Source organism: Enhydra lutris, unplaced genomic scaffold (assembly GCF_002288905.1).
Source record: "Enhydra lutris kenyoni isolate GAN:26980312 unplaced genomic scaffold, ASM228890v2 scaffoldscaffold120, whole genome shotgun sequence".
NCBI classification, from domain to species: domain Eukaryota; kingdom Metazoa; phylum Chordata; class Mammalia; order Carnivora; family Mustelidae; genus Enhydra; species Enhydra lutris.
In genome coordinates, this window is record NW_019154204.1 from 762,283 (window position 1) to 788,065 (window position 25,783).

At 43.3% G+C, this 25,783-nt stretch overlaps 1 pseudogene; it reads right to left on the reverse strand.

Moving 5' to 3' along the window:
- Positions 1-626: 626 nt before the first annotated feature.
- Positions 627-25,783, reverse strand: part of LOC111139829 — an 85,454-nt pseudogene continuing 60,297 nt past the window's right edge.

The window sequence follows — 25,783 nt, forward strand, 5'->3', positions numbered from 1 at the left end:
ATAAAAAGTATAGGGTCCATTTCTGTTAAATGGATTTTTGGATTTCAGCAAAATAGCCCATGGTGAGAAAGTGAAATGCCTCACCCTGTTCCTTGGTGCTCCAGTCTGGAGGCATCTTTCAGTCTTCTTATAAACAAGGTCAGTGGTAAAACAGTCTTTGTTCTAAATTCTGTGCAGAAAGAAACCATGGTCAAATCTCCTCAGCATAGCAGTGGAGTATCAATGTGGAGTAGTGGGTTTTCTCCAATGGATACATTCCCTCCACTTTAGGGAGGATTTGTCCTTGGTGGTATATGAAAGAGGATCCACCTTCACAGACAGAACACAAGGCCTGAGGCCCATTTTTTGTTCAGTTAGACAATTCAACCTATCTCTATGGTATCTTCTTAGACCTAAGCTCTCTAAAGTCTTATGCAAGAGAATTTTAATAAATTTGGTCACTGTATTGATGAATTTCAATGTAGAAAGTATATTTGAAAAACTGGAAGAGTAGATGAGAGGCCTCAATTCACTGAGCAATAACATTTAGCACACTCCATGGCTTTGTCTGCTATGTTGTCATCTTTCACAAGGACCCAGGAAAGGTCCACAAGGATTTGGTGAAACTTTTGATCTCCTCCACAGACCTAGCTGTAGCACTTATGGGCAGTGAGGTCCTTTAGCAGTATCTCCTCCAGTCTTGGGAAATCAAAGTTGGAGATCAGGGAGATGTATGGCTCTGGCACTCTGATGTTTCTGAAATTAACAAGGCAGTCTTTTCATATCTACTAAAGCACTCTCTCTCTCTCTCTCTTAAAGGACCTGGGTTTGCTTTTCCCTTTATTATACAAATAATTGTCCACATTGGTTCTAACCCAGTAGAATTATTTTCCCATCTCCTTGTTTTGGGTAAGCTAAGCATCCCTGAAGTTAAAACATGAAGAAGAAATGATGATGAAGAAGCCACAATTAGCACGTCCCACAATTTTTAGACATGTGTGTGTAAAGAAATTAGGGGTCCTGTTTCCAAGCAGGTTCCAGAAAGCCACAGTGGGCATTGGTAGGGGATTTCTTCATGGTGTTCTGCATCATTCCAACACTAACAGACTAGGAGACCCCTCCCCTTCATGACTAAGCCAGACTTCCCAGTCTCAGATTCACCAATCACATTCTATGCCTCCACAAGTGACTCCTGAATAATGTGGGCCACATCTTTTAGCTTGTCTTCTTGAACTACTCCTTAAATTGTAGCAGTTTTCTGGAAAGACACTCCCCTCTCCCTTACTGAATAATATGATGATAGATTCACAGGGTACCTGATGAGAATGAAGGACAAATACACAAAAAGATGGGATGGTGTAGGCAGAGGTTGAAGTGAAGATCCAGAAAGACGGAAGGAATCCACAAGCTAAGGAATGCAGGCACCTTGTCTAAGCTGGAGAAGACAAAGAAATGAATTGTCTCCTGGAACCTGCAGAATGAACAAGCAGCCCTGATGACACCTTGATTTTATCTCCTTTAACATTCATTTTGGACTCTCCTCTCTAGAAATATAAGCAAATAAATCTGTGTTGTTGTCTTCAACCACTAAGTTTGTATTAATTTGATACACAACAATGAGAAAAGAATGCAGACAGTCTGCATTTTCCAGAAACCTCAATACACCACCCAACACCTTTCCCTTCTGTGGGAAGAATCACTGAGGCCAGCATACGAGGGAGCACAGAAGAATTGCAGACAAACCTCACTTCCCATCCCCTGCAGCAAGGAGGGGCAGGGCTTGTCTTGTTGGGGAGGCAGGTGCCAGAGAAATGCCTGCCATGATATGCGTTCTAAAAAGAAAAGAGCTCAGCCCATCATCTTATGGTTATGATGAAGTTCTAGAATATAGGTGAGGTTCAGTGGGGTGAGGTCCAGAGCCAGTGACCAAGAAAGATTTCTTGAGACATCTTTGGTGCAAAATGGTGATTTATTAAAGCACAGGGACAGGACCCATGGGCAGGAAGAGCTGCTGCCCCTGGTTGTGAGGGGTAACAGGTTATGTACCATGGGGGTGGGGGAAGTAAGGAAAAGGGAGGTTTCAATAGAACTTTCATATACTAAAGAGGACCTACAAGATACCGGATATCAGAGGCCTTGCCATTACTAAGGTTGTTTTGCCCTCTAGCAAGGTATTATCATTAAGATGGATGGGAGATTCCTAAAGAATGTCACATATGTCACACCCAGGAGGGATCGGGTTGCAAGATGTCAGTTTTTGCTTTGTCCTCAGGCGGGTTTCTGATTCCTCATCATTCCCACTGGAACAATTTTGACGCTTAAATCATTAAGGTTGTTGAAGGTGGAAGGTTTCAGCGTCTGTAACATCTTCCTGCTGAACAGGGGTGTAGAGTTGCCCCTACCTACTCGGGTCAACACTTGTCAGTTGCAGAATTTGTAGGGGAGTTACAGAGGTAGCTGAATCCTCAATAGAGGTGGCTTCTAGGATAAATATGACTAAGGGGAGAAACCATTAAGAAGCCGTTTGAGTGGGCCAGCTAACAATATCCTCATTACAAAGGATCACTGGCAAGTGGGAGAAAACTTATCAAGAGATAAGGGGAGTCCCACATGCATCATCCAATCCAATCATAAAGAAAGTGAGATCATCCATTATCTCTACAAGTCCATAGTTAATCCTATGGAGTGGGGTATGCAGGCTTTTAGGCAATTACCCTAGCCCCACAGAATTGGTCAAAATGATAGTTAAGTTATATAATTGTTGGGGAATTAATCCCATTTTTCCACTGTTTAAGTTGTTATGTGCCCATAGGGTTCTGTTATTATCCCCACGGAATAATCATCAGAAGATTGTTTATATGAGTTACTGTGGTAATTTCTCTTTTAAGTTTACCTCTAGTTGTCTAGCTTAGGTAAACAACAAACATTTAAAAACAATCAAATCTAGAACTTGACACCCACAAAGGTGTGTTATTGAAACATAGTTTTTCACTCTAAAATAATCCTCATTTCCAGAGATAGCTAAATCAGGAATAATTTATTTGAAAAACAAGTCCAGTTTTAACAAACTTGGCCTAATTATTTACATAAGCTCAACAAGAACAGTGAGTGATCATATAGATCTTTTAGAATCTGCTTTGCTGGAACTTCTTATAAAGGATCTCTAGGTTGAACTTTTAAGTAGCCTTTCCAGGCCAGAAGCCAAGCCATGTACTTGTCATCAGACACGCCTGCAATACATGTAGATTTGGGCAAATTCCTCTTTCTGAGGACCTGAAAGTATCCTGAGGTTCCTGCACCTTTCAGGAAGTGACATTCTTTACTCACCTGGTGAGGCTGCTTGGAACTCTAAGCAAAGTACCAGGCCAATAGTTCCAAAGGGCTTTATGGCTCCAGGTTTCATAAAGTCAAACTTAGTTCCTTAAAGCTGTCTGGTCATATCTAAGTCTATGTATGTCTTTCTCAAATATGACATTCCAGTCAAAGGCTTGGTAAAATAACCAGTTTCCAATAGTGCCCTGTTACAAGGAGAACAGATTCTTATTGAGCTTATGCAAGTGACTGATTTCCATGGAAAAAGGAATACTTACTGAGACCTTTTGAGTTTTAGAGGGTTCAGATAGAGAGAAAAGTTGAATGCTTTAATTTGTTTACAAATGAATATTTTTACATTTCTGTAAGTCACAGCTATCTTAAGAAAAAAGTTTCCTTAGTCTGGAAGTGCAAACATTAGAGAACGAGCAATGTTTAAAATAACAGACACAACACTGTAAGATTTTAGTTTGGTTAGTCCCATGTTACTAATTCTGGTTTAGTTTGCATGTAGCTTTAGTTAGTTCTGGAAATTCTTACTCATTTCAGTTCTTATCTTAAAGATACTAAATACCTGTGTTGTCCTGAAAGTCCTTTTAATGAATCTCCTTTAAGGTGAAACTCGTTTTACAAGAGAATTAAAACAATTATAAATGGCAAAAACTCAGAATAGATATGGTTAAAGAGTTGATGAGAGTTTACAACATAGCTGGCAAGACAATCAGGTTATTTCTGTGACACCTAACACTTCAATAATTAAAATACCAAGTGATGACCTTATCAGAACACTAAAACTCTAGGAAATGTATAGAATCTCTAGAATCATTATAGCATTTACCCAAATGTAACCCAACGTTTATCATTTGTTTAACAGTACTTCCCGAGTAACTTAGCATACAAAGGAAAAGCCTAATGAGTTAAAGAGATTTCATTTACAATTTAAATCTTGTCAAGCTTTGCTAAAATCTTATAAAGTTTTAAAGCACATGCCTAAATATAATTAGGGATGTTAAAGACCTGATATAGGCAAAATGTGGAAAATGGTTTTTCTGGACAGGCAAAAAATAAACAACTGTTTACATTTTCTACTTAAGAGCAGATTAATTTAAGAAAACTCTTTTTGAACGGAGACAATTTAAATCTTATACCAATGTACCTTTAAAACCCATTCAGTTTTTTCTTAGTCTGTCCTGACCACACCTAAAACTCCAACTAAAAACTCCATTTCCCTCCACAAACCCACAACTTTTCTTTGCATTCAGATTGTGTCCCAAGCCATTTCTTTCCAAACAACCATCTCCTTTAGAACAAATTATCTTGAGCAAAATGCATTCCCATTCCTTATCTTTCTAATGTATTTACTTTTCCACATACAGAGTTGTTTCCCTTATTTCTGTTGGGTCAGCAGCTCCAGGAATGCAGGAGGAACAATAGAAATGACCGCTGGAGCTCCATCTTCCAGGACCCCCACCTTCCTTAACCCTTGACTCTCCCACCAAAAGGATGTATGCCCAGGTCAGGTCTCCATAAGTAACCAATACCTATGCAGGAAACAGGAGCATCAGGACTCCCCCATACACTCCGATCATGAAATACCTTACCATGTATGGATGTGAAGCCATGCCCTGCCTTAGTTGGATAAAAGACTCTGCCGACTCCCTCCCAGCGTGAACTTCCCCAGCAACCCTCTCCAGAGTCATGGAAACTTGCCTGAGAGTAGTGACTATGGGATGCCACTGTTAAGGCTTGAGACGAGAACCAAACCAGGCCTGACTTGTGCCTCCTTTAAAGGCTGAATAGCTGAACAAAAGGCTTAGGTCGATAAAGTCAAGTAGCACTGAGAAAGGGTCTGTGCTATGTGTTGTGCGCTCGCCTATGTGACATCCCACACGTTCGCTAGTAAGACAGAGACAATTTGGCCGGGGTCAGAAATTCTTGGCTGGTCCTTGCTGTCCTTGCACAGGCTATAGACTACACCACTGTAAGACTGAGCTGTGCTTACATAAACTATGTCTTGAGTGGCCTTGAAGTCAGTACATCTGGCGCTAGAAGGTCTGCTATTGATGTCTAGGAAATAGATAATGGGAAAGCTTGAAGGATTTTCTGTGCTTGTTGCAAACTCTTTAGTAATCAACTAAAAATAGACATTTTTCTTATGATTGTTTCTGTTAGCTATAAAATTCCTCACAGCCTTGAATAAAATTGGCACTATTGGACATCCTCCTTGGTGCTCCTCCTGTCCCCATCTCTTTGTCTCTTAATTTCTTTTCAGCATCCTCTTACCCTCACGTTCCTGGTCAATTTGTCGCACTGGCCGCGACAAGTGACCTCCTCCCAGAGCGACTTACCCGGTTCCCCTCTCCTGACCCCTGAAACTTCGCCTAAGAGTGCCTTTAATAAATCTTGCCTTGCGCCTACCTCGTCTGGTGTTGTGTTTACCTCGCCTGTAAAACCTTACAATTTCCATTAGTTTTAGTTGCAGTTAGAATTTTGTACTCTTAGAAACACCTTAATCTCTAGTCAGTTATTAACCAATTACGAACTGTTGTAACAGAATTTTTTTTAGATGGCAAATTTATGAATCAGTTAATCACAAAATGTGTTTATCAACAGACTTAAATATTCTTATTTTCTTTGCTGTAAGAAGTCAAAATCACAAACCTACATTCAGTAATTAATGACTTACCATTTTATCCTATTTGAAAAACCTAGATGTCCAACAAATTTAATTCCATTTGTCATGCAAGCAGAAGTTTATAAACTTTCAGGTTACCAAAGACTTTGAAAGCTATCTCAACAACTACCCATGAAAACTTTGAGACAGACAATGAACCATCAGTTTAGTCATCTTTTAGCGAACAACCCAACAGAGGTAACATGAGGTTATTTGACCTTCAGTAAACCTTGATAGAGTAAAAGTTTCACATTTACTGCTGTAACTTCAAAGACATGTCTATCTTAGTTAAACCAACAAACTTAACTTAGTTTAAATACTGATTTATGTTCCACCTGGGCTCACCCCATTTTCAGTGTTTACCTGAGACATGGGTGGGGAAATCTGGAGTGGGGTGTATTAGTTCCAGGGGGTGCTTTTCTTGATCCTTGACAGTGAAGAGAAGAGCAGCCTTGGTGCATGGTACAGAGGCCAGTCATGCAGGCCACACCCATGTTGGTGCAAAAACAGGAGAAGTGGGAGACAGAAGAACAAAGTGCTGCCAGAAAGCAGAGAAAGGATTCCTGGTTTTAGAGCTCATCAGCTCCAACAGAGGAGCAGACACCATGCTTTCCTGCCAACAAGGTGGGGGGAGGGGTCAGGCAGTCCATGTCTGGCCAGAGAAGACAGGGAATTTCCCCAAAACAAAGAGAGTTTCTGCAGCTGCTTTGGAATATTCCTTAAGATCTCTGTCTCAAGTTAGACTAACCCCAGCTGGCTCCAGTTAAAGCCATTAACATGGAAAATTAGTGACGGAGAAGCCCCCACATCTATTAGGAAGAACAGAGAGAGATATAAAGATCAAAATTCCTTTGCTAGGAATGGCCTGTGTATCCTCCAGCAACCTGGGTTTACTAGAAAGCTTACTTACATTAATTATCATCCAAGATGTCAAGAGGGAGTTTACTAGCTAACTCATTTGGGCAAACACATTCTGCAAAAGGCCCTTAGGTCAGGGTCCTGATGTAGAGCAATGAAGGCCTAGGTATGAGCAATGAAGTATCCTAGGACCATTACTCTGTTTCCTGCAGAGGAGATCTAACTGATAGATCCTACGGAGGCCATGCAGCATTACAGGAGCTCAGTCCTTTCCTAAGTTTTGCAATCCAAATTATTTCCAGTGAATTAAAGGGCACCCCAAGGTAGAGTCCTTGGGAACTGAAGAAGCCTACTAAGGCCATGCTCCCAGAAAAGTAAAGACGTTCCATTACCAAATCTCCCCCACCCCAACTCCTGGGTGGCATCCCGCGCAGGATGTGTCAGAGGTTCCGATGTGTCAAAAGTGACCAGAGGCATCCCTCAACAAGACATCACTATTGATCATGATCCTGCCTTCCCCGGGAAGACATGTCTGCCATAAAAGGCCCCGGAGGGGTGCCGGCACCCCTACCATTCCTCATTGCATCCTAGGCTGCTGATGGGTGCCAGTGAATGGACTGAAATACTGTGCCATGCCATGCCATTGTTTCTCCTGAAGAATGCATACTGTTTTACCATTTTAACCCACGGAAATACTAAAAAAGTTTGGCAAGGGGAAATTACCCAATTTCTTAGCTTTAAGTAGTTTGTAGAAGACACTGACAAGAAAGAGTAAAGGCTGAAATCCATCATGGTCTATGTGACATTCCAACACATGTGGTCCTTACAGCCAGCTTCCATAGGAAACGGTCCCCAGCTGTATTTTAAATTAATTGGATACTGGTTTTGGCTGGCTCCCAGTGGAGGTTCCATGGCCAGAAGTGGCTAGCCCAGGGATGTGGAGGGGATCACATTAGTTCAATTAGGAGGAAACCTCACACAGGAGACTTAAGATTGGCAGCCATCCTGGTGACTTAGATGGCTTCCCATGCCCAATTCAGACAACTTTATATAAGGATGGGAACAGAGAGAGGACATCAAGTTTCTGGGTCTTATTAGCATTCAGGCCAGGATACTAAATTCCAGTCAAAAGGCAGACTTTCTCCTCCCCATAGAGTAGCCATAGGCTAGCGGATTACAGCCTGAGCAATCAACATGCAAGTGTTCCACTAAGTCCATATTCCTTGAAAAGCCCCTGAAATGAGACTAAAGAAATAGGAGAAAAAGTACTCACCAATTTTGCACCAAAGCTCAGAGTCCAAATGTAAATACTCACAGCCCCATGTTCAGGCAACAAATGATGAAGTTCTAGAATATAGGTGAGGTTAGGTGGGGTAAGGTCCGGAGCTGATGACCAAGAAAGAATTCTTGAGACTTCTTTGGTGCAAAATGGTGGTTTATTAAAACATGGAGACAGGACCCATGGGCAGGAAGAGCTGCTGCCCCGGGGTTGTGAGGAGTAGCAGGTTATGTACCATGGGGGTGGGGGAAGTAAGGAAAAGATATGTTTCAATAGAACTTTCATATGCTAAAGGGGACCTGCATTGGGGCACCTGGTTGGCTCAGTGATTTAAGCCTCTGCCTTTGGCTCAGGTCATGATCTCAGGGTCCTAGAATTGAGCCCCACATCAGGCTCTCTACTCAGTGGGGAGCCTGCTTCTCTCTTTCTGCCTGCCTCTCTGCCTACTTGTGATCTCTCTCTTTCAAATTAATAAATAAAATCTTAAAAATAAATAAATAAAAAAAAGAGGACTTGCAAGATACCGGATACCAGAGACCTTGCCTTTACCAAGGTTGTTTTGCCCTCTAGCAAGGTATTACCATTTAAGATGGGTGGGAGATTCCTAAAGAATGTCACATATGTCTCACCCAGGAGTGGGGGAGGTGCTTGTAAGGTGTCAGCTTTTGCTTTGTCCTCAGCCAGCCTTCTGTCCCCTCATCAGTTATAAATGTCTTGTGGCAGCTTACTGTGCATTTACCTGAGTCATGGAAGAATTTGTGTGGAACTTGGAACATGTGACAGGGACAGGCAGAGGAAGTAAACTGGAGCTCTAACTTTCTATATAGTTTTACACAGTTCTGATAATAGATGCCTGATTAAATTATGGCAATTCATTATTAATATGTTGTTGATGGGCTCTCTTAATTCACAAGAAGTGAGGAAATCGTGATTTTAATATTATTTATATACATAAGTTTTTCTCAGGGACAACCATTGCACTTTGACCAGTAGTAGTGTGCTCAATGCTCATGGCCACTCTACATGTCCTGCAATGGCGATTATCAAAAGAGGGAAAATCATGACCATCAAATATAAATATGTAAAATGAATATGTGTTAAGGACTTTACTTAACTGATTATTAATGAAGGGGCAAGGCAGATGATATCACTAATGAATGAAGAATCCCAAAGAAGAGACAAACAGTTCAGAAATACTGAAATGAATATTAAAATGGGGGAAGAGTGCTGAATTCTAAGATGAGGGTGGAAAGTCAATGGAACCTCCACAGACAGATTTTTATCTATGGGACACCTCTGGACTTCACAAAATCCAGAGGTGAAACACAAGTTCAAACTTCTGGTATTAGGAGGTGGATTTTAGTAGGTGCCTTAGTCACAAGAGCAGGGCCATCCCGAATGGATCAGTGTCCTTGAAGAGACTGAAGAGAGCTAGCTTGCCCCTTCTGCCATGTGTGGTGATACAGAGAAGATGTCCATTTCAGAAGTGAGCTCTCACCAAACACCAAATCTACAGGTGCCCTAATACGGGTCTTCCTATCCTCCAGCAATATGAGAAATACATCTGCGTTCATTAGCCACTCTGTATGTGGTATTTTGTTGTAGCCTAAAGACATGAAAAATGTGCCCAACAAAAGAATTATTTTGCATTGTTACCAATTATCAAAACATAATTTAGAAATTGCACTACAGTAGTGAATGGCTAGATTGAATTAAAACATGGCACACTTCCCAGTGAGAGACGGCCAGTAAACATTCTCCTTCTAAATACTCTAAAAAAAATAAAAAAAGAAAAAGACATTTTCAGTCTAGGGTTTTCTTCTCCAAAGAGTTTGACATGAGCAGCTGGATGAATCTTATTTCTCCACCTATAAATCCTCCAGACATACCCTCCTTACAACCCTGTGATTATAAGTACACACTGTTCTCATCTAACAGCTCTGGAGAGAAAGGAAGCTTCTGATTTCAGAGATAATGACTGTTTCCACTAATACCACAGACAAGGCTGAGTGAAGTACCACATGGAGCTCCAGGCACAGGAAGAGTCTAGATCTGTCCTCTCTTGGAAATGCAGGCATTTGGTGTTTCTGAAGTCTCCACAGTGAGCAAGGAGCTGGAAGCCTCTATCCTGCCTGGGTCAGGTGTGAAAGGCAGCAAGAAGGACCACACCCCCGGCATGGGCCCCTCCATCAGGAAGACTTGACTGAGTTTACAGTACATAAAAATGATACCACTGGGGCGCCTGGGTGGCTCAGTGGGTTAAAGCCTCTGCCTTCAACTCAGGTCATGATCCCGGGGTCCTGGGATTGAGCCCCACATCGGGCTCTCTGGGCAGCGGGGAGCCTGCTTCCCCTTCTCTCTCTCTCTGCCTGCCTCTCTGCCTACTTGTGATCTCTGTCTGTCAAATAAATAAATAAAATCTTTAAAAAAAAATGATACCACTATTTCCCCACAGAATAAACAATTCCAAGAAAAGAAACATAAAGGCGTTGGACTTCACATGGGTCAGGAGTGAGGGGAGGGCAGGGAGACACCATGAGCCATGAGAGGCAGGTCTCTGATGACTCCTGTAAGGACATCTAGCCAAGTCTCCCATGGGAGCCCTAGGGGCAGGGAAGAAGACTGTGAGAAATGTTCCAAAGATTCCTGTGAATGAGAGAAACATTTCTCATCAGAAAAGAGAATAACTCTTAACGTTTCTCTGCCTTTCTGTTTCTCTCATTTTTAGAAGCCCTGTTGGTGGCTGCCTCTTTGATATACTTGGGCATGAATGAACCTGCAGGGTCATGGGGTCACACTTCATGAACAACTTAAATTACCAGGAAGGTCTCTGGCAAAATTTTATAAGATAACAGAAGGAGGGCACAGAGAAGGAGGAAGAAGCCTAGAGTCTAAGATTTGTATGGATGATCAAGAGTAAAATTAAAAAAAAAAAATAGTTTCTTGTGAAGAAGAACATAGGAGAATTTGCTATATCAGGTAAGATTTATTTCCATGCTATGCTCTTTAAGCAGTTCAATGCTGGCCCAGATATTGACCAAGTGACACACAGGAAGGAACACAGAGCCTTGTAGGGAATTCAGGCATGTGTGGAACTCTGCTGTGTGGGAGATGTGCATGGGGTTTCAACTGGTACACAAGGAACTGTCTAGTAAATTAAGCTGACAAGCAGGTTCCCCATGTGGACAGAGGTTCCTGCATCTCTCCTTACATCACTGATGATAACCAACAACAAGTAGTTTTAGGACCTAAATCTACATTTCAAATGAGGATGGGAAAAGAAAACATAGTTGTTCTTAGAGAATGATTTCTTTTTTCTGTCCAAGTTTTTATTTAAATTCCATCTAGTTAACACACACTAATATGGGTTTTAGGTGTAGAATTTAGTGTTTCATCTCTTACAACATATGGTGCTCATCACAGCAAGTGATCTCCCATCTTAAATGAGATGATACCTATGTAAAGATACAAAGATGATAGCTGTATAAATCACATGGACAAGGATGCCTGTTCATGATGTCCACTGATGCCTGTCTTCAGCTCAGGTCATGATCCTGGGGTCCTGGGATCGAATCCCTCATCAGGTTCCCTGCTCAATGGGGAGCCTGCTTCTCCCTCTGCCTGCTGATTTCCCTGCTTTGGCTCTCTCTCTGTCAAATAAATAAATGAAGTCTTTAAAATAAGTCTTTAAAAATTACGTGGACAAGTGTGATTGATAACTTTGACTACATTAAATGAAACTTTCTCTTCATGACAACAAATGTAAAGAAAGTTTAAAAATCCTCACAAATCTAGGGAAGAGATTTGCACAAATATAGTCAGCTATGACTCAATGGAATACTTTCCATTTATAACTAACAAATTCCAGAAATCATTAAGAAAAGGTGAAACAACCCAGCATGGAGGTTGGCAAAAGACAGAAACAGAACTTTCTCAGAAAAACATGAGAAAATAAAATAGAGACAGTACCACAGAGTAACTAGAGGTGAGGCAAATGCATTTGTACACTATGACATGATATCATACATTAATACAGTTGGGATATTTCAAATATTGGAAACTACTGGGTATTGGTGGGAATGTAGTTTGACAGAATCTCTGAATCATGGCTGCTGGGAATGGAAATCAATATGATCATTTGAAGAAACAATAGGGCTGAATCTTATAAAACTGCAGGTTCCTGTACTTCAAGACCAGCATTTCCAGTCCTCAGAATTGAGCTGAGAGCCACTCTGCAAAACTGTACAGGAGACATGGGCATTTGCTCCTAGCAGCAGTCCCTGTAATTGTGAATGAGGAGAGAAAGCCACGGACAGAGAACTTAGGCAGAAGCTGAGGGGCTCAGAGTTGACGGAAGTGAACCAGAGCTATATAGCCAGGAATGAGTCTTTCAGCATCGTGTGCAGATTGCATAGTAAGAACCAGTAAAATACACCTTCAATAGAACTTCATGGAAACGAAACCATATATTGTTTAGGTAAGCATATGCAAGCGAGAACAAAGTCAAGACCAAATCATAATCACAAATGTCATGAACTTGTATCCCAGGGGCTGTGGAGAGAGCTGGAGTGAATAGGAACAGAGAAGGAGATACAGGTTGTGAGAGATGGTCTGTTTCTGGGGGTGATTGTGCAGTGCATAGGTCATCATTATATCACACAAGAAAGCAGAAGATTTAAAAAAGGAATATCTCGGTTCTCTTCAGATTGTTGCTGCACATATTCTTCTGTGTGGAGTCGGTCATGATTCTCTCTCTCCTACCATGTTTTGGGGATGTCAGGGACATATTCTATGTGTGACATAGAGAGACAATCTGTGGTATGATGGGAGAAAGACTGAGATATCACTCAGAGAGGAAGAAGGGACAGGAGAGTCTGAAATTCCAGGTAGAAAAAACTGCAAGAAAAAGATGCAAGCTCACACATGAACCTAACTTTTAACTGTGGATACAGATGAGCAGGCATAGACAGCAATTACAGCCCTCAGTAGCCAGATAGAAAATGACCCTGAGACTCAGTACCCTGGCAGGAATGAGGTGACAGGAAGCTCCCACTTGGGGGCTCCCCAGGAATGGGCTGCTCCCCAGCAGTGTGTGAGAATCACTCTGGGGCTGGGTGCCCCGTCTCGTTGTCTCTGGTCTGCTGTGGCTGCAGCTCCTAGTGTGTTGTGGCCCCCAGTATGCATACCTCAGGGTCCAGGGTCAGACTTGCTGCTCCTAGCTCAACATCAGGATTTATGCTAAGTATGATTTATGAGGATTTTGCCATGTCCTCTCTGTTCAGAGGAAAGGAACATCAATTCTTCCTAGGAAGGAAGGGCTTAGGAAATATCCTGACTCCCGGTCACACCGAGGGGAGTAGAGGTCCAGTTAGTCTAACATACAATCACCAGACCCTTGTAGAATTTAAATCTCCCCACCCTGGTCTGTCCCTCCTCCAACTGAGTGACACCCCTGTAGTTGTGACAGAAGAGCCAGTTTCTCTCCTGTCTCTTCCTCCTACTGCCCGATTAGAGGAGGAGCTTGGTGTGGGGGAGTATAAAAGTGGGAAAGGACTCACTTAGGTAGGACATTTGCATGGCAGCTGATGGCTTGGTATGGTGTCTGCACACTCAGGCAGGACTCTCAGCAATTTCCTCTTGTTGGGGTGGGGGTCCAGGCCTTATGCTAGAGGAGGGTGGGGAGCACTGAGGCAAGCAACATCCACTTGTGCATAGGTGAATGGGCAGTGCTGGTTGAGGAGGAGAGCAAAAAGCTGCACCCCAGGACCGTGAAGTTCACCCTACAGAATGGGCTGTGTGCTTTTTGAGGCAGAAACCTGAGCATTTGGGTGTGAGGACTGGTCCCCAGCAACATCAGGAGACCACACAGATGGGTCCAGAAGGGAAGCCATCAAGAGATAGAAGACCTCATGAGGCTCACAGGGACACTCCTTAGCCCAAGAGGCAGTCTTGAATGAAAAAAATAGCTTAAACTTGCATTTGTGCACATAGAGTGGTAGATTTTTTTTTTAAGGAGCAATCAGCAGAGCAAACATTATGGGACAGTGAACACCCACCTGGCAACCCTGTGTGGAGAGTCCACTAGGTAATCTGATTCATTCTCTTTCCCAGTCCAGCCTATAAGATGCTTGCAATCTTGCCACAGGGTGCAGGGCAGAAGAGAAAATTCACAGATCTTAAATACTTGTAATAACACTGAGCCTTGAGAGGGAGGGGGATGGAGGAGGTAAGAGGGGAATGGGGAGGGGGGGAATGGAAGGCACTGGGAAGGATGGAGGAGGATGGGAAAGGTCACAGGAGGACAGAACAGAGGGTACTGAAGGGGACTGGGAGAAGGATGGAAGTGGACTGAGGGGGAAGGAGGCTGAGGAAGAGGACACAGGGTGAAGGAGGGGGCTGAAGAGGACAGAGGAGGGCTGAAGGGCAGATGGAAGGGGATGGGGGACTATGGAGAGACATTCAGGGTGTTGAGGTAACCAGGAGAGGGACAGAGGGGAAAGGACGGGGGACACAGGGTGATAGAGGGGGAATAAAAGGGGACAAGGAAAGACACAGGGGAGTGGGAACACTGTGGAGAGGGACACAGAGAGGTGGAGGGAAGACAGAGGGGGGAAGGAAGGGGAATAAAGAGAAATGGGGAACGACACAGGGGGGCAGAGGATCAGAACAGAGGGGCACTGAAAGGGGGGCACTGGTGGGTTGAGAGGAGAGAGAAAGGGGCTGGGAGGGACCCAGGGTGATGGAAGGGTGACAGAGAGACAGATAAGGATGCAAGGGAACAGGAGGGGGATAGAAGGAGAACAGGGAGATGGAGGAAGGGATGGAGGAGGGAAGAAGGGGGAAAGAAGTGGAAGGAGGCAGGTGGAGGACTATGGAGAGGGACGAGGGACCCAGGGGGGCAGAAAGGACCAGGAAGGGGACGGAGGGGGATGCAGGGGCGGAAAAGGGAATGAGGGGTGAAGGACTAGGGTGGAGAGCTATGGAGAGGGACTGGAGAAGGAAGGGAGGAGGGCCTGACAGCAGCAGGGGGAGCTCCCTCGCAGGAGGGGCCGCAGGAAGGATGGAGCCTCAGCGCAGCTGACACACAGGGCGTGGTATTGGGGTACCTGGAGGCCCGGGAGGCAGAAGGGGATTCATGAGGGGATCTGGAGTCCATCTTCTCCCAGCCCAGCCCCGCGCATGGATCCTGGAGCATGGAGCTGCCTTGGGGAGGGCCGGCCTCCTGGCCCCATCCTGTACCCTTGTCACCCCTTCCTCCCTGCCGGGACCGCGTACCCCAGACCCAGCCTGCACCACTGTCCACCCACCCACCCCACCCCATCTGGTCCATCTGTTCTCCCCAGCCCAGGACAGAGGACCCCAGACCTGGCCTCCCACCCTGTCCGCTGCCCGCCCCCTCCCATCCCTGATCACCCACCCTTGGTCTGCGCTCCCCCCAACACACACATTCCTTCTGCCTGCCCTGCCCCCAACCAGGGGTTCCCTACAGAACTCCCAGTTGTGAGTGACCTTTTCCCTCTGACACTCAGGCTTGCATGGACACAGCCGGAAGGAGCTGCATCCTCCCCAATCCCACCCTGACCCTCCTGACCCCTGGATATGTCTTCCCTGCTTTCTACTGGAGCACCAGCCTCTGCCAACACTCACAAACCATTGCTTCCAGGCCAGACCACACAGCCGTATCCAGTTTGTGGCTCTAGGTTTTAGGAGAAAAGGCAGGAAAATAAGTAAGGCTCAAAGGAGAGTGGGGGAGTGCTCAGGAATGGGAGGGAAGGTAAATGACAGTAGCATGTGAACCCTCCCCTGAAAGGGAGACTGGAAACCTGACATAATCCTGCTGTCTCTACCATGGCCCCTGGGTTCCCCTGGGAATCTCGGGCTCTGGAGTTAATACCTGCCTTCCAAAGTGCCAGAGTGGGTGCAAGGTGGTTCTTCCTACAGCTCGGCAATCCAAGCTCCTACTTCCTTGCATAAAGTGGGGATATAAGGCATGTTGAATGAAATTTAGTCCATTTTTATAAAACAGAATAACAAAAGTATGTGGTGAACCATGACAATACAGGAGATTATAAAATTAACTGTAAAATCCTCTCACCCCTATCCAAGCCCTATTCCCCCATCCAAGCCCTATTCCCCTATAACCAATTTTAGCTATTTGTGGCTTTGCCTCTGTCTCTCTTAAGTACAAATCACTTATTAATGATGGACCAAGAACTTAGCTGACATTGAGTTTCCACACTCAGAATTTCTGCCAGTTGTATATGGTTTTAGGTGTTCCTTTGGTTTCTGTTAAGGTTTTAAGTAATAAATTACATTGTGCTTTCTGGACAAGCCTGGCAATATGTCCTACCTCCTCACTCTTAGGAAGTATTGGCCAATGATCCTATTTTCCTTAGAGTATTTTTTTCTCTTCTCTACTTGTCAAAAGTTGAGCACACCTGACAGTTTTTAAAAGTTATAATGTAATCATGATTTTGGTTTATGCTTACGATTCAGTGATTATGATCTTGTTGTCCACCAAGACTCAAGTAAAGTGACTGGACTCACACAGGGGAAGAGACAAACCTGTGTCACCAAATCTGAGTAGCTCAGGAAGAAGATAATTAAAGAAGTCTGGGAGAAACATAGAAAGGGAAAGAGAATGGCATCATGTCATTTTGTCATAATAATATAGGATGCCATTTCCTTAGCCCTCAGATGTTAAAGCTTAATAGCCATGACATTAATCTGGAATACCTTTCCTCTATGAAAGTGTCCAGTGAAACTCCTCTATTCTCACTTGGACTAGTGTCCCAGCTTGGAGCACAGCCTCATTTACACCCATCCATTACCTTGGTGATGCTGCTGCTTCTTGGATTCCTTGTTCATTTACATTGAGTCCATTCCCAAACAAAGAGAAAAACACAAAGTTCTCTGGGTGGCAAACCTTTCAAGTCCTTGTATTTCCAATTAATGCCTTTATTTTGGGATCATTCTCAATAAATTTTTTACCTGAGTATAGGATTCTGGATACGACGTCATTTTCTCTTAGAAATCTGTGAAATATCTCCTCCAAGCATGGCTTGTTGCCAATGAGAGGCCCAATGCCAATTCCATTCTCATTCATTGCATGGTCACCTGTGTGTCTCCGTGGAAAACTGTAGCATCCCTGAGATTCAGAAGTGTCACCACAGACCAGCACTCTGGAGCACCTCCACAGATCACTCAGCATTCAGAAGGCCCATCAATTGGCAGCTGATGTGAAAAGACATGGAAGAAATGTCCATGAATATTACCAGGTGAAAGAAACCAATCTGGAAAGGAATGACTCAACCATGTAACTTTCTGAAGACAGTAGAAGTATAGATAGTCCATAGAAAGATCAGTGGTTCCCAAGGGAGGGGTGGGAGTGGGAATGACTAGGTGGAGCACAGAGGCCTTTTAGAGCAGTGGAACTTCTCTGTGTATGCTGTAACAGTGGTTAAAGGGTGCCTGGGTGGCTCCGTCATTTAGTGTCTGCCTTTGGCTCAGGTCATGATCCAAGGGTCCTGTGATGGACTCCCACATGGAGCTTCCTGCTCCATGAGAAGCCTTCTTCTCTCTCTCCCACTCCCTCTGCTTGTGTTCTCTCTCTCAGTCAAAAAAATAAATAAAATATTAAAAACAAAAAACAAAAAACAAATAGTGGTGGTTGAATTACATCGCTGGATTTGACCAAAGAGATGTTTTATGATCCATGGTCTCAATAGACATTTTCTGCATTTTGGTTTTTGCCAACCCCAGAGGATCAAAAAGTTGGCTATCCCAAAGACATGACATTACCTCCTATTGAGTGACATTTTCAGATGTAAACATACAGTGAATAGTCCCATTAACTCAGTGATAGGAAAGTGAGTGTGCTGAGAAGGAATTGAAATGAGTCAAGAAGCCCAGAAAAGCAAATGTTAGCACTGTGCTTCTGCTATCATTAGCTGAAGACTGAGACATTCAGGCTGTCTGTTGCACGATAGGTGTCCTGGCTGGCAGAGTAAAATGTTTCCTATCCAGGTGGATACTCCTTTGAGCCTACCACATTGGCCTTCATTTCATGAACCAGCATGTGACTGTGGCCCTCAGCCCCTCCAGAGTAAGGGAGGTCCTACCCTCGGTATTCTCAGAGGCCAGTGGGAAGAAGCAGACAATCGAAATGTGGGCAGAACATGAAGAAGACTACCCAAGGCCAACTCTGTAGTGCAGAGGAGGCACATGTGTCTCTGGTCACTAGTGTCCCAGGATTGACAGAAGGTGCTGTTTAGGGACTATGGTCACTCTGGCTCTGACACCATTGGGTTGTATGGTTGCACATGTGATGACACTTGTGGTGAGCACAGCATGGGCTGAAGAACTGCCCATTCACTATATTGTATGCCTGAAACTCATGTATCATTATGAGTCAACTATACTTCAATTAAGGATGAAGAGTATCCTAGGACTTGTAATTAAAGAGCAAAATGAGGGAGACCCAGCTGTGGAGGACATGTGGGAGTTCAGATGAAACTGGTCTCCTTCCCTGCTTTCCACATGTTCGGTCCACCAATTAATGCAGGATCGAGAGGCCTGCTGGCTACCCCAACAGCAGCTGTCTCTTACTTTCTTTCCCACTAGCCCCAGACTTTGGCTCAGCTCCACCACAGACCAGGCATTCACACCAACACCCTGGACCTCATGTCCTTGTGCATAAAATAAAGAATTGAAGCATTAATCTATTTGAATATTCCTCCTGCACAATGTTTTTTGGACTTTGTTTCTGTGACTCTTGGAAGCACAAGAGAACAGTCTTCCTGACCACCTAGATACAGAGGCTGGACTCAGTCAAGGCTAATTTGCTCATTCTCTTCTCTGCCCACCCCCCCATCCCATATCGGCATTCGGATGTTCTGGCAATATTCTTGAAAAGAAATCTCTTTCTGCATTGACTTCTTTTAGAAAGTTGTCAAGAACAATGTGATCATACTTAGGTCAATTTCTGCACTCTGTACTCTCTTCCACTTTTATGTAAATCTATCCTTTATCCAATGTCAAAATATCCCTATTATGGAATTTTTCTAGTAAGTCTTAGAATAGGATAAAAATAAGGATGAGCCTTCAAACTTCATTATTTTTTTAAAGATGTTATTTATTTGTCAGAGAGAGAGAGAGAGAGCACAGAAAGGCAGAGTGGCAGGCAGAGGCAGAGGGAGAAGCAGGTTCCCCACCGAGCAAGGAGCCTGATGTGGGACTCGATCCCAGGATGCTAGGATCATGTCCTGAGTGGAAGGCAGCTGCTTAACCAACTGAGCCACCCAGGTGTCCCCATTATATTTTAATAACTGTTTTGTCCATTTGTTTCCCTTGCCTTGATGATATCCTTTTATTTTAATTAATTAATTAATTAACTTTTAGAGAGAGAGAATGTGGCAGGGGGTGGGGCAGAGGGAGAGGGAGAAATTTTTTTTTAATACTTTATTTATTTATTTGACAGAGAGAGATCTCAAATAGGCAGAGAGGCAGGCAGAGATAGAGGGGGAAGCAGGCTCCCTGCTAAGCAGAGAGCCCTATGCAGGGTCATGATCCCAGGACCCTGAGATGATGACCTGAGCCAGAGGCAGAGGCCTAACCCACTGAGCTACCCAGGTGCCACAAGACAGAGAAATTCTTAAGCAGACTCTTTTGTGCTTAATGCAGAACCCGATTGGGACTTGATCTCATGACCCTGAGATCATGATCTGAGCCAAAATCAAGAGTCAGACACTTAACCTATTGAGCCAGCCAGGTGCCCCATCCATATAATTTTAGAATTAGATTGTCTATACTCATGAACAAAGATTGGTGGAATTTTTATCAGGACTGTAGTATCTATATATCTAACTGGAAAAAAATATTGACTTCATCACATTATTATTTTCCTCTATGAACACAATTTGGATTTCCATTGATTTGAATCTTCTTTTATTTCTTTCATGTGCTTTATAGTTTTTGGTGTATAACTCCTGCTCATAATTTGTTGTTTATACCTAAGCATTTTATTTATTCAGTGTTATTGTATTTTTTTTAATTGAAATTCCAACTTTTCATTGGTGGACTGTGGAAACACTTTTGTAAAATGACCTTGTATTTTGTGATATTTCCACTCACTTTTAAGTTTCAGGTCTAAACTGAAGTATTTGATCCATTTTGGTTTAGTTTTTCTGTATGGTACAAGATAATAATCTAGTTTTCTTTTGCATGCGGTTGTCCTTCTTACACAATACCACATATTAAGAAGACTGCATTTAACCCACTGCATATTCTGTCCTTTTTCATAATTAAATTGACCATTCACCATGTATTGTTGTGTTTATTTCTGGGTACTCTGTATGTTCCATTTGTTTATGTGTCTTCTGTTATGCTAATACTGTACTGTTTTGATTGTTATAGTTTGAAATCAGGAAGCATGACACCTGCAGTTTGTTCTCTATCAAGATTGCTTTGACTGCTCAGGTTCTTTTGGGGTTCCATACAAATCTAAGCATAGAACACTATTCTGCGAAAAATGCGGGATTTGAATTGAACCTGTGGATTGCTAGGGTGGTATAGACATTTTTTTACAATATCAATTCTTTCAACCTATGAGTACAGAATGTGTTAACTTTGTGTTTTCTTCACTTTTTTACATCACTGTCTTGGAGTTTTCAGTGCACATGTCTTCCATCTTCTTAGTTAAATTTATTCCTAGATATTTTATTCTTTTTTCTTGTTGTTGTTTCAAATGCAACTGAATCTCTTTTTATTACTGTAACAGGTGTATGACGTTTTCATTAAAGTATCACTAACATACAATGTCATATTATTTTCAGGTGTACAATATCATGAGTCAACAATTCTATACATTACTCACTCCTAACAATGATAGGGAAAAACTGACCAAACCAGCAAGGGAGTTCCAGTCTCTGTCTCAAAGCCCTTCCAGGTTCTTCTTTCCTACCCCACTTCCCACGTGCACAAAAAGTACCAAGTATGCGGAAGTAGAGAAGGGTATAAATCCCCCTCCCTACTCGTGCTCAGGGATCAGGCCTTTGGAGAACAACCTCATCTGAGCATCCACTGAGAACACCAGTGGGCTCAGACTAGGTTGCTCTCCAAAGGTCTGAGCCCTGAGCACAAGTAGGGAGGGGGATTTATACTCTTCTCTACTTCCGCATACTTGGTACTTTTGGCGCACGTGGGAAGTGGGGTAGGAACAACCTAGTCTGAGCCCACTGGTGTTAAATAAACCTCCGATCCTCCAAAGTCTCTGAGTGCCACTTAGTTCTTCCACCAGGATCCAGTCATGTTACGCAACATTTGGTTCCCTGACCGGGAAACCCACCACACTGGCCCATTGTTGTCACCAGTTTGGGGCAATGGTGGAGCAGTGATGGAAGGAGTGATTGTAAGGGAGAAGGAGTGCCTGCCTGATTTCTGGCAGTCTCCAGCCCAATCTCCTCAGGCCAGCCCTCCCTGCTGTTCCCACCCGGATTCAAAGGAGACTTCGCAGGTGAGGACCTGTCCCAAAGTCAGATTCTGGTAAGACCTGGGGCCCCAGGACCCAGTCAGCCCCACCTGTGAGGGTGGAAGGGGAGACTGATCACCTCCCAGAGACCTCTTAGAAGTTCTCACAGGTTGGGGCTCCCAGGTGGAGGTCCTTCAGGTCAGGAACCCCCCCCCCAATTAAGGGGGTCAGGAAGGAATTTCCAGAAGGAATTCCATAGGTCAGGGCCTCCTGGAAGGGAGGAACTGTAATAACTTCAGTGTGAATGTGTGCATGAATGTGCAGTTTGACCTGGCTTGTTGGGTGGACTGATTCTGTGGCTCCGTGTTTGGGCACCCTTAGGGTCCCTAGAAGATTACGGAGTCCAAGTGCCCCTAACCTGCTTCCATGGTGATCTCATAGGGTCTAAGGGCCTAAGGGTGTCAGTGTGGTGTTCATTCAGACTAGCTAAGGCTAAGAGGCACCCAGGTGTTTTCTAGAATGGCAGACAGGGGAGCAGCAGCTCTTTCTGCCCATGGGTCCTGTCCCCATGCTTTAATAAACCACCATTTTGCACCAAAGAAGTCTCAAGAATTCTTTCTTGGTCATCGGCTCCGGGCCTCACTTATATTCTAAAACTTCATTGTTTGGCACCTGAACGTGGGACTGTGAGTCTTTACATTTGTGCAAAATTGGTGAGTACTTTTTCTCCTCTTCCTTTAGTCTCATTTCAGGGGCCTTTCAAGGAGTATGGTCTTACTGGAACACTTGCATATCGATTGCTCAGGCTGTAATCCTTTAGCCCATGGCTACTCTATGGGGAGGAGAAATTCTGCCTTTTGGCTGGAAGTTAGTACCTTAGTCTGAATGGTAATGAGACCCAGAAACTTGATGCTCTCTCTTTATTCCTGTTCTTCTATTAAGTTATCTGTCTTGGGCACAGCACAACCACATAACTCCTCAGGATGACTGCCAATCTTAAGACTCCTGTGTGAGGTTTCCTCCTGATTGATCTAATGCTATCCCCTCCACATCCCTGGCTTAGCCACTTCTGGCCACAGGACCTCTACTGGGAGCCAGCTGAAACCGAATTAAAATGCAACCAGGGACCGTTTCCTAGGGAAATTGGCTGTAAAGACCACGTATGTTGGAACATCACATAGACCATGATGGATTTCAGCCTTTACTGTTTCTTGGCAGTGTCTTCTACAAACTACTTAAAGCCACAAAATTTGGTAATTTCCCCTTGTAAAACTTGTATTTTCCATGGGTTAAAAATGGCAAAACAGTATGCAGTCTTCAGGACAGACAATGGCATGGCATGGCACGGTATTTCAGTCCATTCACCAGGCACCCATCAGCAGCCTCAGAGGCGATGAGGAATGGTAGAGGCACCAGCTCCCCTCCAGGGCCTTTTACGGCAGGAATGTCTTCCCGGGGAAGGCAGGATCGTGATCAGTATCGATGTTTTGTTGAGGGACACCTCTGGTCACTTTTGACACATGGGAACCTCTGACATATCCTGCATGGGATGCCACCCAGGAGTCGGGGTGGGGGGGGATTTGGTAATGGAACTTCTTTACTTTTCTGGGAAAATGGCCTCATTAGGCTTCTTCAATTCCCAAGGACTCTACCTTGGAGTGCCTTTTAGCCCACTGTAAATAATTTGGATTGCAAAACTTAGGAAAGAACTGAGCTCTTGTAACTGCATGGCCCAGTGGGATCTATCAGTTAGATCTCCTCTGAAGGAAACAGGGCAAATGGACCTAGGATACCTTCATTGCTCATAACTAGGCCTCCATTGCTCTACACCAAGACCCTGACCTAAGGGCTTTTACAGAATGAGTTTGCCCAAATGGGTCAGCCAGTAAACTCCCTCCTGACACATTGGATGATAATTATGTAAAAAAAAAAAAAAAGCCTTCTCCTAGTAAACCCAGGTTGCTGGAGGATACGCAGGCCATCCCTAGCAAAGAGGACTCTGACTTTATCTCTGTTCCTCCCAAAAGATGTGGGGTTTCTTCCTCCCTCATTTCCCAGGTTAATGGCTATAACTGGAGCCAACTGGGGTTAGTCTAATTCAAGACGGAGACTTTAAGGAATATTTCTAAGCAGCTGCTGAAACTCCTTTTGTTTTGGGGGAAATTCCCTGTCTTCTCTGGCCCAATAACATGATGCCTTGTTGGCATGGAAAAACATGGGACCTGCTCCTCTGGAGCTGATGATCATCTGAACCGGCAACCCTTTCTCTGCCCTCTAGAAGCACTTTGTCTCTTCTGCCTCCCCATCTCCCTTTTTCCTGTTTCTGCACCACCTTGGGTGCGTCCTTCATTACTGGCTTCTAGACCATCCTCAGTGCCTCAGGCACCACTGTCAAGGAGCAAGAAGAGCACCCACAGGACCTAATGCCACCCACTCCAGATTTTCCCACGTGTCCCAGGTGAAAATTGACCATGGGGAAGATCCTGGTGGAACATATTTCTGCACCTAAACTAAGTTTGTTGGTTTAGTTCAGACAGATGTGTCTTTTAAATTATCAGTGGTAAATGTGAAACTTTTATTCTATCAAGGTTTACTGAAGGTCAGATAAGCTCATTATCTGTTGAAATTTGTTAGCAAAGTGATGACTAAACTGATGGTTAATTATCTCAGAGTTTTCATGGGTAATTGTTAATATAGTTTTCAAAGTCTTTGGTAACCTGAAATTTTAAAGTTTTGGTTGGATGACAAATGGAATTAAATTGTGGACATCTAGGTCTTTTCCAAATGGAATAAAATGCTAAAGCATTGATTACTGGACATAAGTTTGTGCCTTTGACTCCCTACTGCAAAGAAACTTAGGATATTTAAATCTGTTGGTAAACATGTTTTGTGCCTAACTGATTCATAAATTTGCCATCTAAAGAATTCTGTTGTAACAGTTCACAAATGGTTAACACTCAGCCATCACTAGATGTTAAGGTGTTTCTGAGAGTACAAAATTCTGCTAACTGTAACTATGACTGATGGAAATAAGGGAAAGTCAGAGATATGTAAGAAAGATATAAGGAATGGGAATGCATTTTGTTAAAGAAAAAGAAGGTAATTTTGTCCTAAATGAGAATGTTGTTTTGAAGGAAATGGCTCGGGACAAAACCTAAATGCAAAGGAAAGTTGTAGAAGGCTTGTGAAAGGAAATCTTCAGAGAAAGAATTTTAAGTGTGGTCATGATGGACTAAGATTGAAATGAAATTTTAAAAAAGGGACTGATATAGAAAGCTGCTCTCTCTGTTTAATAAAAGGACAAAGTTTTCTTAGGTTAACTGATTAGCTGTTAAGAAGAAAATGTAAACAGTTGTTTCCTCTTTGCATATCCAGGAAAAAAAAATCATTTTCCACATTTTGCCTTTATCAGGTGTTTAATTTAATTTAATTTCTAATTATATTTAGACATGCGCTTTAAAACTTTCTAAGATTTTAGCAAATATTGACAAGATTTAAATTGTAAATGAAATCTCTTTAACTCATTAGGTTTTCCTTGGTATGCTAAGTTACACAGGAAGTACTGCTAAACAAATTATAAACCTTGGGTTACATTTGGGTAAATGCTATAAGGATTCTAAAGGTTCTAGACATTTCCTAAAATGTTAATGTTTTGATTAAGGTCATCACTTGATATTTAATTATTGAAGTGTTATGTGTCACAGAAATAATCTGATTTCCTTGCCAGCTAAATTGTATACTCTCATCTCATCAGCTCTTTAACCATATCTATTCTGAGTTTTTGTCATTTATACTTTTTTTTAAATTAATATTCAGCGTAACAGAATTCATTGTTTTTGCACCACATCCAGTGCTCCATGCAAGGCGTGCCCTCCATAATACCCACCACCTGGCTACCCGAAACTCCCACCACCACCCCCTTAAAAATCCTCAGGTTGCTTTTCAGAGTCTGTAGTCTCTCATGGTTCATCTCCCACTCCAATTTCCCTCCAGATCCCTTCTCCTCTCCATCTCCCCATGTCCTCCGTGTTATTTGTTATGCTCCACAAATAAGTGAAACCATATGATTATTGACTCTCTGCTTGACTTATTTCACTCAGCATAATCTCTTCCAGTCCTGTCCATGTTGATAAAAAAGTTGTGTATTCATCCTTTCTAAGGAGGCATAATACTCCATAGTGTATATGGACCACGTCTTCCTTATCCATTCATC